The 15,536-nt window shown below is 32.3% G+C and overlaps 1 long non-coding RNA gene across 1 annotated transcript; it reads right to left on the reverse strand.

Annotated features, from left to right (window-relative positions):
* Positions 1-3,382: 3,382 nt before the first annotated feature.
* LOC126742258 (uncharacterized) lies at positions 3,383-10,796 on the reverse strand. Its single transcript, XR_007662513.1, has 2 exons — positions 10,323-10,796; positions 3,383-3,983 (listed from the first exon to the last, which is right to left on the reverse strand). It is a non-coding gene; the product is annotated as an uncharacterized LOC126742258 (long non-coding RNA).
* Between the last annotated feature and the right edge of the window lie 4,740 nt (positions 10,797-15,536).

Consider the following 15,536-nt stretch of genomic DNA (forward strand, 5'->3'; position numbering starts at 1 on the left):
TATTATTATTTAATAATTTAGGGTCATTTACTAACAATTCTGCAAAATATTATTTATTTGATTTAACTTTTTATCTTGTTTAGTAGTTTTTATCTTGTTCATTTCATGTTTCTGTTTCTTGTTAGTGTTAAATAGTTTTTTCGTATTTAGTTCTTTTCGTTTGTTTTTAGTGAGTTTTGTCTAAAATTGTAATTTCCAAAATTTGCCATGCGATATACCAGTGAAGAAAAATTTGACATATGGGAATGTTATATTACATGTAATAGGAATGCAAATCTTGCAATCGCCAGATATTTGGAACTGTATCCTGAGAGACAACTGCCAGATCCAAGACTATTCGCTATGCTTGTTATGAACCTTAGAACTCATGAAAGTTTTGAAATACCAACCCCAGAAAATTATCAAAGGGACAATGAAGCTCGCGATGAAAACATTTTAGACCATTTTAATGCGAACCCAAAAACATTGACTCCAAAAGCTGCAACTGATATGAATATACCAAGGACTACCATTCAAAGAGTCCTTAAAAAAAATATCGTCCATAAAAGCCTACTATTGTTCAAGTTTTAAGGGATACAGACTACCCAAGACGATTAGAATTTTCAAACTGGTTTGTAAGGCAATGTCAAGAAATACCTAATTTCAGCAGGAAAATTATTTAGACCGACGAGACGTTTTTTAGCAACTGCGGAGTATTCAACAGGCATAATCGTCATTTTTATCATCGGCATAATCGTCATTCAACGTAGGCTACAAGTAAGATTTGGATTTAATGTATGGTGTGGTATGTATGGTAAGTTAATTACCCACTCCACAAAATTATTTTCAACTAAAATGCTATAATTGTTTTTAGATAATCACCTTATTGGTCCCTTTATTTATCACCAAATATTGACAGGTCAAAGATATTTAAATCTTTTGGAAGCGCAGATATTACCTACCGTGAAAGCTATAATACCTGAAGAACAAATACGGAGTGAAGTGTGGTTTCAACAAGACGGGTGTCCCGCACATGATACTCGGGACGTTCAAAACTTGTTAACGCAAGCATTTAACAATAAACTTATCGCGAACCGCGGTGCTGTAAATTGGCCAGCTAGGTCTCCAGATATTACACCCTTGGATTTTTATCTTTGGGGATATGTTACAAATGAAGTTTACGAGTTTAAACCACCTGCGACTCTCGAACAACTAGAGGACAGGGTTCAGACTGTCTTAAATAATATAAATAAAAACACCCTGCGCAAGGTAACTAGAAGTGTTTTAAAGAAATGTGAAAAATGTTTTAACAAAAATGGCCGTCATTTTGAATAGTTTCATTTAATATTATTGTTACAGGTAGTTATTTATTTTATTTAGAAATTACGTAAAAGTATAAGTTAGGAAGTTAGTAAGTTAATAATAATTGTGTGTACGACAAAATGCCAATAAAAACCATGGCCAACTCAGCGAAAAATAAACTATTTAATTTTTTGACGTAAACATAAAATATTTTCATAAAGTGTTATACATCATTTTAAAGGGAAAAAAAAGATCTTTTTAATTTAGCAAAAAAACAAAATGGCCGCCATAAGAAAAAAAGAAGTTGAGGATGGAATCTCAGAACCGAAACGTCGAAAACAAAAACTGAATTCAGGTATGCGTTGTCCTTAAAAAGTTGTCCTAATAATGTTTTTACAGATTTTAAAAATACGTTGAAATAAAAAAAATACAGCCCTTTTTCAAAAATGCAACTTTTTGATTTTTTCCAAATATTTCAAAATCGGAAAAAGATAAAATCGTTCTGAAAGCGGCATTTAATTGGTAACTAAATGCCCTACAACTTTCCCCATTTAACCAATTTTCTATCTCTTATAGTTTCCAAGATACCCATACATGTACACCCAATTTGGGCCACACTGTATAGATTTCAATTTTTTCTGTTAGACTGTGGCGTTACCATCTTTCGTGCTGTTATAGAAAATAAGATCTAATTTTGCTACTGTCAAATTCTGTTAATAATTTTTATGATCCTATTAATTAAGAAACAATATATTTAACTACGTTATTATTGTTGATATGAAGAAAACTTGCTGATATATTTGTGGTTAATAACCTCAGATATATTTAAAAATTACTTCATTCAAAATCACTAATTGTTAGTTACGCACAGGAGTTCCACATAGTTGAAAAAACATTGCCATTGAAATTGGTAATGTCATTATAACTATTAACTCATTTGTGTAACAATCTTATTTATAGTTTAGTATAAAACTGTTTAATTGATATAAATACTTTCCTAAATAAATATAAGGCAAATACTTACATGTAAGAATTTCTAATCACATCTAATGCGAACAGAAATCCGATGCCTCTTGTAAACATATTTTTTCTATTTGGCAGTTTGGACAATGCAGGTATATCATCTTTCATGTGAACACAATAGTTCTATGACATGACGCAAACACACTAAGGGGGGCACAATAAGAACATATAGAGCTATGTATTAAAATGTTAAATCTTAGTTTATTAGATATAACTGGTAAAAAAACTCACTATATAAATTAATCTAAATTTCAAAAAAATATCTAATTATTTTAAGTCGCTATATATACAAGAGCTTTTAACTAACAAACTTCGTTTTAATAGAAAAAACACTTTTCTAGTAATCTTTTTAAGGAATTCTTAAAAGAGTTTGGATACTTATCCTATAACGCTAGATAAGGGAGAGGAAATTTGATGAAAATCCTTCGAGAGACACGAACATCGATCTCTCTTAAGATACTCCTACCCACACCGATTTCAGCTGGTCTAGTCAGATAATTTATTTTGTCAGATACATGTAGATCATCAGTTCTAAAGTATGATCATTAGAATAGGAAGATACGCTTAACGAACACTTGCACATCGTTTACGGTCTGATTAACATCCCGGATGGTGTGTTTGTGCAGACATGTCCATTTTAAACACAAATTATCTTTTTTAGGATTTTGTAATAAATGTATTATGTCTAGGGCAAGCTTTTAAAAGATTTTCACAAAAGAAGACATCTCCTGCATGTATCTAAATTCAAACGTGCGGAGTTCAAGCAAAACAAGACAAATCTCATTTTATATTATGCGCAAGTTTGTATTTCTTTTCGCAAAACAAGACATATCCGGATTAGTAAGGTCTTCGTAATTTAAACATTCTGTATCTTACGAAATTACGTCATTTTACTGTTAGTTATTTCTTGAAATTATTGGTCTTATATGGTAAATTTTGTAAAAACTTCATAGACTTAAAAAGCAATCTATGTTTATATCTTCCTAAAATCAAAAGTTCACCAAAATTCCGAGGATTTTTTTGATATGTTATAATTCAAAGCAATAAACTTACCTCATTATAGAGAAGTTATAAGGGATTTACTTTAAAATCTTAATTCTTTATTTGATATAATGTTTTTACAAAAACATAGTCTATTTATTTTAAATCTTAAAAACTAACTATTTAACCAAAGATCAAATCTTCTTGGCTGACGGCTTAAATATAACATTTTAAGTTAATTATTTGCATATATATAACATAGATAAGTAGCTCTAATTTTTCCAAACTATTAAACTGAAATAGCTAATAAATAGAATATTTTACTTTTAAAAAACAAAATTAATTCTATCTATCATAGTTAGAGTAAACTGACTTTTCAAGAAGTTTGAGGTTACACAAAATATATAGTACCTATTAGATATTTATTGACACTCGCAGTATTTTTTTCCATTTGCATATAAAATATTCGATGAATATGTTAAAAAAGCAACGTTATTGTTCTTTGTTGATTCTTTGCCCCAAATTTCTATGTGGAAATTAGTAGCCTGACCATTTTTGGAAAGCATCTCAATTCTCACGTGTCCTTTTCCTACACCACCATCCGATATCCTTGCTTCAGCAGCATTTTCGTTTCTGGGCATTCTATTTTGCACACGAATACAGGTAACATGAAACATTTCTCTACCGGTCCAGGTATACTGCAACAAATTAATAAAAATTAGTTTGAACATAGAAACAGTAATTAAGTAAAACATTTTTTTTAATAACATACTAACTTTTTTAAATATTATGTCAATCAATATGGATTGCAAAATAAGAGTTTTAACAAAAAGAATGGATGAGGAATATTTAATCTTCTATTATGATTAAAACGTGTGAAAATTTAGGATAAGATTACTCCATTAATAGCGGTTAATAGTAGCATAAAAGTCGGCGAGGAAACAGTTCCTATAAACCCACTAATATTATTCCAGAGAACGTGCATTACGAAGAAATCTTACGACGAGTTGAAGAATTACCTTAAATTTGAGCTTTCTCCATTTCCTCTGTCACTTTTCTCAGAAGACGGAATGCGTAAAGGTACGAAATCATCGTTATATTCCGCATTTACGCAATGTACCGAAAATGTCTATCTCGGACATAACAAAATCAGTGTTGTGGATGGAGGATATCTGTTACACAAAGTTCTATGGCATCGTAATGATTCTTTCAAGTCAATATGCGAAAAATATATTCAGTATGTAAAAAATGGTTCCAATGCCGTCGTTGTTTTTGATGGATATCCGGAAGATCGCCAAAAAAGTACAAAGGCAGCAGAACGACTAAGCCGCCGCCGATCAAAGAGCAAACAACTGTCGATGTTATTTTTGACGAATCAATGTTGGTTCAAGTTTCGCAAGAACGATTTTTAGACAATGAAAGCAACAAACTTCGCCTGATTTCGATGTTGACAAAAAAATTTAAAGAAACTATTATTACAGTTAAGCAGGCTGAAGAAGATGCTGATGTTATGATTGTGAATACAGCGATTTCCTTAGGATCAACATTTGATGCAGTTTTCATCATCGGAGAAGACGTGGATCTTTTAGTTCTACTAACAGCGTTGATGTCGCCATATCTAGACAACATTTACTTTTGCAAACCTGGGAGAGGTAAAAATCCTGAAAGAGTGTACTCTGCAAAGGGCTTACAACAAAAAGAGGCAGCTGAGAACATTCTCTTCCTTCATGCGTTTAGTGGCTGTGACACAACATCGTCCCTTTTTAACCAAGGAAAACTGAAATTTTTATCAATTATTCAAAAATACCCCAAACTCACTGGCATCATTGACGTCTTTAAACAACATGACGCCACACCAGCATGTATTGAGGAAAGAGGAGCACAGTTTTTTGTCGCTTTGTATGGCGGTGACATGGAAAAAGAGACCCTAGAAGAACTTTGGTACAAATTTTTTGTAAGATCATCCACAAAAAATATATTTAATCATGCCTCTCTCCCACCAACTAGGAATGCCGCACGGTATCATTCATTTAGAACATGCCACCAAGTTCAACAAGTATAGTCGCTTCGCTCCTATACTTTTGGTCCGTGGGGACCAGTTTGGAACCTTTAGGTCTTGTCTGTGAAGGGCTATAAAGGAATTCTAAAAAAAAACCAAAAATTATCAGGTGTACCAACGTTTATATGTCAAGAAAAGAGATGACCAGTGGTTGGGGTATCATGCTTCAAAGAACCATAATTTGTTATATAGTCGCGTTGTGTGTCAATATACTGTCTTATATTTCAAATATCTGTCGAAGTATATTAATTGTATTCTAAATAAAGCCTGAATACCAAATTCGAACAGAATCGGACCAATAGCAAAAAAGTTACGGTAGTCACGTGACCTAGGCTGAAACTTAAATGTCAGTTATCTGTCATAATTTATTGTATCCTAAATAAACCATAAATACCAAATTCAGAGAGAAGTTCCCATAAGGGTCTATTTATTTAAATAGAACAAACAGGGATTTTACGTCGATTTGTTTCAATTTTTCTTTTTATTTTGAAAAGTAATAGTAATAAAATATGAAAAGAATTGACAGGAGGAGAATAAGAAATAAAAGAAACCATCAACGAATTGAATCGAAGCTATAGAAGTCGAGATATTAGTAAAAATGTAAAAAAAAATAAAAGAAAACTCGTTTTTTCCCACGGTAGCATTTTTTTTCTTAAAATGATAACCGACAAATTATAATGTAAGCCCTAAGTTGGCAATTTCCAGTAAAAAAAAACCCAAGAAAAAAAATTTTTTTTTTGCTCCAAAATCGAAAGGGGTATAGCCATGAAAAATTGCGAAAAAATGGTTTTTATTTTTTTCTAAATAAACTATAACTCTGACAACTTTTTCTCTTAAACAAAAGTTCTAGGGAATGTTACGAGGTATTTGAATGTTAAAACTAATTGATTATAGCTATCACAGATTCGGAGAAAATTGTAAAAAACTATTAATCATAAATATCGAATTATCAAGAGCCCTATGGAAAAATTTCAACTTTTTATTTTTCTATCTTGTACTACTTCAGGATACCTTTCAAAAAGGTTATTATCGATTTAACTCTAAAATTAACAGAAAACCTATTTATTTGCATTTATCGATTTTCGAACAAAATCGGGCCCAAAATGAAAATTTTTTCAAAACATGCTCCAAATTCAAAATTTCTTTTTTCTGGCTAAAGACCACTCAAAAAGTAATAAAAAAGCTTTATGACAAAATTTTTCAAAATCTATAATAATGCCACAATATTACGAGAGAACATAAGTTCCCTTTAAAGCCTATGTATTCGAACCGATGATTTCTTAATTTTTTTTTTTAAAAGCAAATTTAAGAAATAATTTAACAAAATAAGATAAAAGGAATAGGGTAATACAAAATATTATCTACAAATATATACATATCATCTAATAGCCAATTTCAATCAAATAGGAAATTTTGATAGTCACGTGACCCTAGAACTTATTATTTTAAAATTTTGTAAAAAATCAACAATTGCATCCTAAATAAACCCCAAATTCCAAATTTGAACCCAATCGGATCAATAGCAAAAAAGTTATGGAAGTCACGTGACTTAAAAAATTCAACATGTCAAATTTCTGTCAAAATTTATTACTTGCATCCTATATAAAGCCTAAATACTAAATTTCAACCCAATCGGAACAATAGCAAATAAGTTATGGAAGTCACGTGACTTTAACATTCAATATGTCAATTATCTGTTAAAATTTATTAATTGTATCCTAAATAAAGCATAAATACCAAATTTGAACCCAATCGGACTCATAGCAAAAAAGTTACAATAGTCACGTGATCCGGAAGTCAAATGTCAAATATCTGTCAAAAATTAATAATTGCATTCTAAATAAAGCCCAAATACCAAATTTGAACCCAATCAGACCAATAGCAAAAAAGTTATAATAGTCACGTGACCTGGAAGTCAAATGTCAAATATCTGTGAAAAATTAATAATTGCATCCTAAATAAACCCCAAATACCAAATTTCAATCAAATCGGATAAATAGGAAGAAAGTTAAGGTAGTCACGTGACCTTAAAACATAGTCATGTCAAATATCTGTTAAAATTTCTTAATCTTATCCGAAATAGGTACTAGGTACCAAATTTCAACCAAATCGCACCAATACCAAAAAAGTTATGATACTCGACTAACCTTAAAAATCAATAATTTCAAAAAATTTTTATTTATATCCCAAAAGCAATGTTTAAGAATTGTTAACATTTATTAATAATAAATTAAATAGTAAAAACTCACCAAATATCTAAATTCTTATTTTAAATTAAATAGATCATTACGACTGACCCGTGTATATATTCGAATAATTTTAATAAAATAATCGGGCAAATTTCATTTCGTCTCACCCCGGTATAAAACCACTGACTTTTCAAAAAAACGGCATTTTTCGAAGACGTCAAAATGTTTGCCGAATTTTCCTGGCCGCAATACACAATTTCCCCAATTTATATGCACAGATTCGGAAAGCCCATTCATTTTCTGATTCGGTGCTTCCTTTCCCTGATCGTTTCCGGTTCATTTTCATTCATAATTTTACAAAAAACCCAACCAAGTCCCGGCCACCTGTTACGAGCAAAAAATTTGTAACCACAATGCGTCAAAGTATTGTTCCCACTAGCCATTTCATCAGAGTTTAGGTTGACACCTCCAATTACCTGCAAAAACGCAAAAAAATGGACTTTTTTCATAAAATCGCATTTTTCGGGTACTTGTACTATCGCTGGAACCCTGAAATTTTAGTATGTGTTGTAAAACAAAATTTTGGATCCTTTAGATGTTGTTTGATCCTTTCACCATGTACAGGGACGCGGCAAATGAATTAAACGCGAAAATTCGAATTGCTCAGAACCTATTAAAGTTGGAAGATTGTAATTTTACATAAATAATCGGGTTATTAAAGTATTTAATGCCTGAGAATATAAATGGTCCAGGTGCCACTACGAAAAAGTTATTAAATAAAATGTGATTTTCGGGTCGGACCTTCATGGGTAAAGTTCATTATTGCTCGCCCTGTATGGTTCCCAAAAATTTCGGTTATATGGCAAAAGAAAGGTAAAAAATGAAGTTATTTTTTGAAAAAAAAAAATTTCCCAAAATAAGTATCGTTTGGCGGGAAATCCCAAAAAACTGAAAATGCCAGAACTCGTAAAATAAATTTTTTACAAAAAAAAGCTCCAAGTATGTCAAATCTCTTATAAAACGAAGTCTTTTCGCCGAAACACTTTTTTTATAAAAAATTTTTTTTAGCCTCTGGAGAAGTTTGAATTTTTTTTTTAGTCACTTTTGTTCGCTTATAACAACTCACCCTGTATACCGATCGGGCCCAAAAAGTATACAGACATGAATTACTATAAAGTCTTTTATGCCTAAAAATTTCAATTTTTTTGACAGCGTTAAAATTGAGATCTCGTGCAAAAATGAATTTTGACCCGTTTTTTTACGAATTTTTGACTTTGAGACAGTACAGCTTCGTTTGGTGGTACCGAAAAAAAAATTCGTTTACGGATCCATCATTCCCAATGTATTGAGAGACTCTATGCCAAATTTCATCGTTTCGCTAGCCATACAGCCAAAGATATGAATTTTTATTTCCAAAAAAACACGATTTTTCGGGCCCGACGTGGCGTGCATAATATAGTCTGCGACTATATAACAATGGTATGGAATCCAAAAAAAGGCAGACGACTGGGAATGGAAACCTGGTGCAAATGGTTTTTCTCCCGTAACTATGACAGAGGAATCAGCTCCAGAAATATTATTAAAAATTATTTCATGTCATTGTAAAAAAGGGTGCGGAGGAGCATGTAGCTGCAGAAAAGCTGGACTGAATTGCTCTATTATGTGTAGATTCTGTAATGGTCAGACATGCGACAATGCCACAGAGAGTCTCATCCACAGCGAGGATGAGAAACTATTATCAATTGAGAACCTAATTATCCAAAGAACTGGTAATGACTTAGATGACGAAATTCAGGATGAAGACATAAATTAACCGTGACCATCTAAAAGAGAAACTGAAATGTAAATGAAAAGTGAAATATGTGGAGTAGGCCTACAGGGGACACCACGGTAAAAAAACGCGCCGATTAGCTTTACCTCATAGTGGTGTGGAAATAAGCTTTCAGTTTGCATTGCAAACTGAGTATTGTTTCAATTTCGTGAGAGATATGTAATTAAATATGACATTTTACTATCAACGATAGCGAAAAAATATCACCTCTTTTAACATGGGGTAACAAAATTACTGAAATAGCTAAAAACATATTTTTTAAAACTAAAAAATGGTTGTTTCAAGTATTTTTTCAAAGAACTTCATGTTTGTGTCCGTGTAAATTTTTGTATATTAGAGGTATAAAAAAAAGTGTAAATACAAAAAATGTGGGAAATTTTGTTTATGTCATACTTTATTAACCATTACGGACATAATGCCAAAAAACCTTTTTTTAGTATGTGTAATCCAAGATGGCGACGCGCCCAAGGTCGAAATTTTGTATTTTTGGTCACAGTCTATCCGTGACTAACATATTCCAAAATAACTTCTACTACACCTTTTGCAAGGTAAAAAGCCCAACTGCCTGGACTATTAGAGGAGAAGACCTTGTGTTATATATTTTGTTTATTACAAGTGAGTTTATCTTATATAATGAACTCTGATATATTATTATCGTTAGAAGTAGTTTTTAAGAAATAGTTAATAGTTTTTCAGTGTTCTTTACAACTATTACCCGCATTTTCCAATATGTGTCTATATTGAAATGGAGTATATATATAATATGTCCAAAGTAGTCTGGAATATATCAGTTAAATTCGAATTCGCTTTTAGTGACTTTGATTTTACAAAATATTATCATAATGTTTATAATCCATGGACTATTAAAAACTGATGTAAAATTGCTTTTAACCGCAGAATAATTTTAATAAGGATAATATTACAATAAGTACAAATTAAAATATAATAGCTGACTTACCGTGGTCTTTTTGCTTGTGTAAGGATCGCTATTCTTTTTTATATCTTCTTCAGCCAACTTTATGCCATCGCAGTTGCCTTCATCGATACTGTACCTGTAGTCAGACCATTCTAAGTTTTTAATCGACCCTTGATCATTTCTGTTATTAGAATAACTATTTTCATAATTATTATACTCTGCAGCAGCAAATGTGACAATAGAAGCTGCCACGAGCAAAACAAATATTGTTGATGACATTTTTAAACTAAAAATAAATTTAAATTCTACAACCAAACATATACATATATCACAACAAGATTTTGTTATTTTAACAAAATTGGGAATTTGACATTTTGAACTCTTTATCTTAGAAGTAATAGTAAACATAATTGGTTTATGTTGATACCCAAATATTTATTAGCATTACTTAAAATCGCAAACGTTAGGAGTTCAGAGGTCAGTAAATCGTAGGAACAACAACATTACCATTAGGTAGATGAAGTGTTGAAGGACTGAAATATATATTTTACGCTAACGTTAACGTGGAATCGATTCTAAGTTTGCTTTTATATTTATAGATTATGAAATGGAAATAAAAAAACACACATTACAACATTATTTATTTGATTTTTGTTGTGGTGTTAATACAAAAGAGAACGTTCTAATTAATTATGGACGAAATGCCCAATTCAGCCACTATTAAAAATTCAAATTTTAGTGAATATTATGTAGAAAATGCTTTCCTTTGGGATTTATTTCAGAACGAGTCCTTAGTCCAAGACATAGAGCTGAGGGAGGTATATGGGCAATTTAGCCTATAGACCAAATTCCAAATATGAAAGCAAAATCTGTTTCGATTTGACAATCAAACAGCTGATTTCAAAAACGCGGTTAACTCGGTTATAATCGCTACTGTTTGCAAGTAATCACAGCATAGAACCGTTGATTGAATATTTGGGTAAAAAATACTCAATCATCGATAGGCAGTAACGACAGTAGTATTAATCTATGAACATTAGGATCGTCCGTGAAGAGCCATATGCCTATGAATCACTTTCCAAGCAGCACACAGTCTACTACGAAACAAAACTATTTTATATTAGTTGTATTAAGAGCGTATTGAACAATAAAATATTACTTAACGGCTTTAATTAAAATAATTCTGTCTTATAAACAACCTTAAAGACGTCTCAATTAGATCTTCATTGGTCGTCGACGTCATTGGGACATAGACTATCGTCTCCAAGACGTCGCTTTAAGCACGTTAGGAACACGTCATACAAAGTCGTCGGAGGAACGTCATTTTAAGAACAATTTGATACTTCACACTTTTCCTGTTTTATGCCTATTCATATAACTACTCATACAGGAAATATTATTAGGTCTTGTTTTCGACATATATCGATTTTACAGATTATATGATGTCAACGATAATTTTTTTAAATAGAAACGTATCATCCATTTTTCTCCAAAGAGACCAAACAAAAACAAAACAAAGGTAAAAACACAAAGTCACGGTCTCATCAAATCCATATAATTTTTTCAAAGCTACACGTGTTTCGCTCCTATCGGAGCATCATCAGGCCTAAATAATACATTAAGATATTTTTCACAAAAAGAACGCTTATAAATTATAATAAAACTCATTACCTAGACCTACACAGATCACATTACAACTAACAACAAAAGAAAAGCTAGATTAAGTTAACAATTCCTACCATAGATAAAAATGTATGCTTAAAAAATAAAAAAGTAAAATGTCACCAGTGGGGAACTATCCAGCAGCCTTTAGATTCATAGGCGCGCGTCTAACCCATAGGCCACCAAGTAACATAATCAAACATGGGGAACAATCCGAACTATATTAATAAGTGTGAATATAAGTAATCAATCTTAACAATAAAAACCAAAAATATATAAAATCGAGAAGGAAAAGACTTTTTAAATTCTTTGAGAGAGGTTGTTATAAATGAGGTGAGGTTCAAACGTGAAAATATCGTTCACACACACAAGGACAGGGCTCTTCTTAGCTTTAGTTATTTCTATTTTTTCCAACAAGTCCAGTTTTTTTGCCTTTTGAGCACTCATGCAAAATATCCGCTCCCTGAGTTAAAGGAAAACCATGTGAGGAGGCCAATAAATGATTAGCAAACGCCGATTTAGTTTCAATCATGTCAGTATCCCTGTACCTGTCCACCAAACTTGTATGTTCTTTTATTCTGGTGGAAATTGTTCTCCCCGATTGCCCTATGTAAATGGCATTACAGTCATTACATCTTAATGAATATCCCCCTGATTTTGAAAAGAAATCTGCCTGATCTACTGTACTAACTAGCTGCCTTTTTAAACTGTTTGTAGTTTTAAAAGCAATTGTGAGATTTGTAGACTTGAAAAACTTTGCAAGCTGAAAAGAAATATTACCAAAAAATGATATTGATCTAAAAAGGTGACTATTTTCATTATTAAGATGGATTAAGTTGTAAGTGAGCGACGAAGCTAACGACGCGATGCGATTATAATGGCGAAGCGATGCGATTCGATGCCGCTGTCCTATGTGGGGATCGTGTCGCTCACATCAGTCATGCCGCAGAGTTTCACGGTGGTTTCACTATAAACAAACGCATTTCTTTTTTGCTCTGAAAACTCTTACTTGAAATACAAATTCGTGAAAAAATTTCAACGCAAAAGGAGTAAAACCAATATTACATACTTGGAAAGGCATTTACATGGTGAATTTCATCATCTGTATAAACAGTTGAGAAGTCAACTCACCAAATTTAAGGAGTATGCACGAATGTTATCAACAATATTTGATTACATTTCAAAGGCTATAAAACCTGCCATACTATTAAGTTCTACAATTTTTAAACGACCTATATCTGCCGAAGAAAGATTAATGCTGACTCTGAGGTAAGTAATAAAAAGTATTTATTGACTTCTATTGGATTTATATAATTATATGTAAAAAAGTTCACAGTGGTTATTGCTTCTGATCTACTCTAACATGTTTGTAGGAGTAACCTTAGAGGAGTGCAAAGCTGAATCATTTTTTTCTAGTTATTTTAGTAATATTTGTTGCATATGTGTCTTAAACTGCAGTTTATTTAATGCTGGTAGTTGTTTCATATACGGTAATAAAGAGTTGAACCAGCATATGTCATCATCGTCCTCGTTGATTTGTTTCTTACGTAAAAAGTTCCTCTCTTTTAATTTTAGGAAAGCCTCATGAAATTCATCGCCAACTTTTTTTTCTTACAAGAGCGATTTTGTGTTACTGAAGCTACGCGCTTTGGAGGCATGGAACGTGACGGCGTCTGCTGTAGAATGGAACTAGAAGGCATCTGTTGGAGAATGATGCAGTCTTGTGTATCTAGCCCATATGTGGAAATCGTAGTCATTATGGGTGCAGAGTGATCATTACTTTCCGTGCATGCTGTTTATGCTGTCCTCTGCCATAGACATCCATGACTTAACCTCACTAATTTCTTCAACAATTATATGTTCACCTGTGCTTTGTCATTCGTCATCCATAGTTCCGATAGAATTGTACCATTGATTTCTTCGTTGGAGAATCCTTGTAAATTTTCTGATTGTTCGATGTTACCAGTAGTTTTTCGAGGCTTTATTATTATTCTTAAAAATGACCTGCATTCAAAATAAGGCCATGTGCCTTTATATTTTGGTTCGCTGTCAGCATTAGCTCCTGAACGGGGTTTTCGATTTTTTTTCGATTCCCTACAATAAGTGTCTCGCAGATGTTTCCATTTCTTCTTGACGGTATCACCTGAAACAAAAAAATTGTAAATTAAACCTTCTTTTATTAATGTAATGAAAATAATTTTTGTTTCAAGGGCTGTTCCTCGGGTTGTTCTGAATGTTTACTCTGTTACATTAAATAATTTTTAAGAGCTTGTATAAATAAATAACGTTTTGATTTCAGATAGTTGACTAGTGGGGTACAATTTCGCCAAATCGCTTTCTCATTAAGAATTTCGAAATTATCTGTTTCCATTGTCATAGATGTCATAGATTGTCATAGAAGTTTGTGTAGCCATATGAAATACATTATTAACAGTTCACATGGCTAAATCCACTATGAAAGACATCAGACTAACAGCGCAAAGCTTTTGGGACAGATGGCCATATCCTCACTGCATTGGAAGCATCGACGGGAAACACATTCGCATAAAAAAACTGAGAAACTCTGGTTCTATGTATTATAACTACAAGGGTTACTTTTCAATCGGATTACAGGCTGTAACTAATGCAAATTATAAATTTGTAATGATTGATGTAGGCTCCTATGGTAAAGATAACGACGCAGCAGTGTTTGACAATTGTCCCCTTAAAGGCTCTTGGGCTGGGAAGACTACAAATACCCAAAGAAGAAAATTTGCCAGGGTCTAATTTAGAAGCACCATACGTTTTAGTGGGAGATGCTGCATTCCCTCTGAAAGAATATCTAATGAGACCTTTTTCAGAAAAAACGACAATCAAAGGTGACCCTAAAGACAACTATAACTACCGGCTTTCTCGGGCAAGAACGGTAATGGAATGCTCTTTCGGCTCAATAGTATCCAAATCCAGTAACCAGTAGTGCCGGTAGGCATTTACCAAACGCCACCACAATTTAGGAAAAAAGTTTAATGCTTCATCCCGGGCAGCTACTACAGTATTAAAAATATATCGTTATTTTAAATTAATTTAAGATCGATCCAGAAGTAAATCGGCAATAAAAGATCGAACCTATTAAAAATGGAAATTCGATTCTAAATGCTTGTCTCTGTACTTGTAAAAATATATATAATTATATAGAAAATGTATTAAACAAAAACAAAAAATATAAATCATAATCAAAAATAAACATTATATTCCTAAAAAATATTATGAAGTTCTAGGATAATCATAAAATATACAAAAAACATCGCAAACAAATAAATATTGTCATATTACTAATTGAGGAAACATTAGAACTTATTAAAAATAAACAAAATCGATCGTTAATCTAACCAGTAGGAACTATTTAATAAATGCAAAGACGAAAGTTGCGATAGATGTGTTCCACCTATGAATTGAATGAATGAATTGACGAAACAGTGGGCGGCCAAGGCAGTTGTGCATATAGGTCTCCTTATGGACCCGTCATGCCCCACCGGGGGTTACCAGAGCCCAACGGCCTTAGAGAAACCGATAAGGCTCTCTGGTCTGAAGGACTTAAAGTCGCTGGGTACACTG

This window comes from Anthonomus grandis, chromosome 1 (genome assembly GCF_022605725.1).
Source record: "Anthonomus grandis grandis chromosome 1, icAntGran1.3, whole genome shotgun sequence".
NCBI classification, from domain to species: domain Eukaryota; kingdom Metazoa; phylum Arthropoda; class Insecta; order Coleoptera; family Curculionidae; genus Anthonomus; species Anthonomus grandis.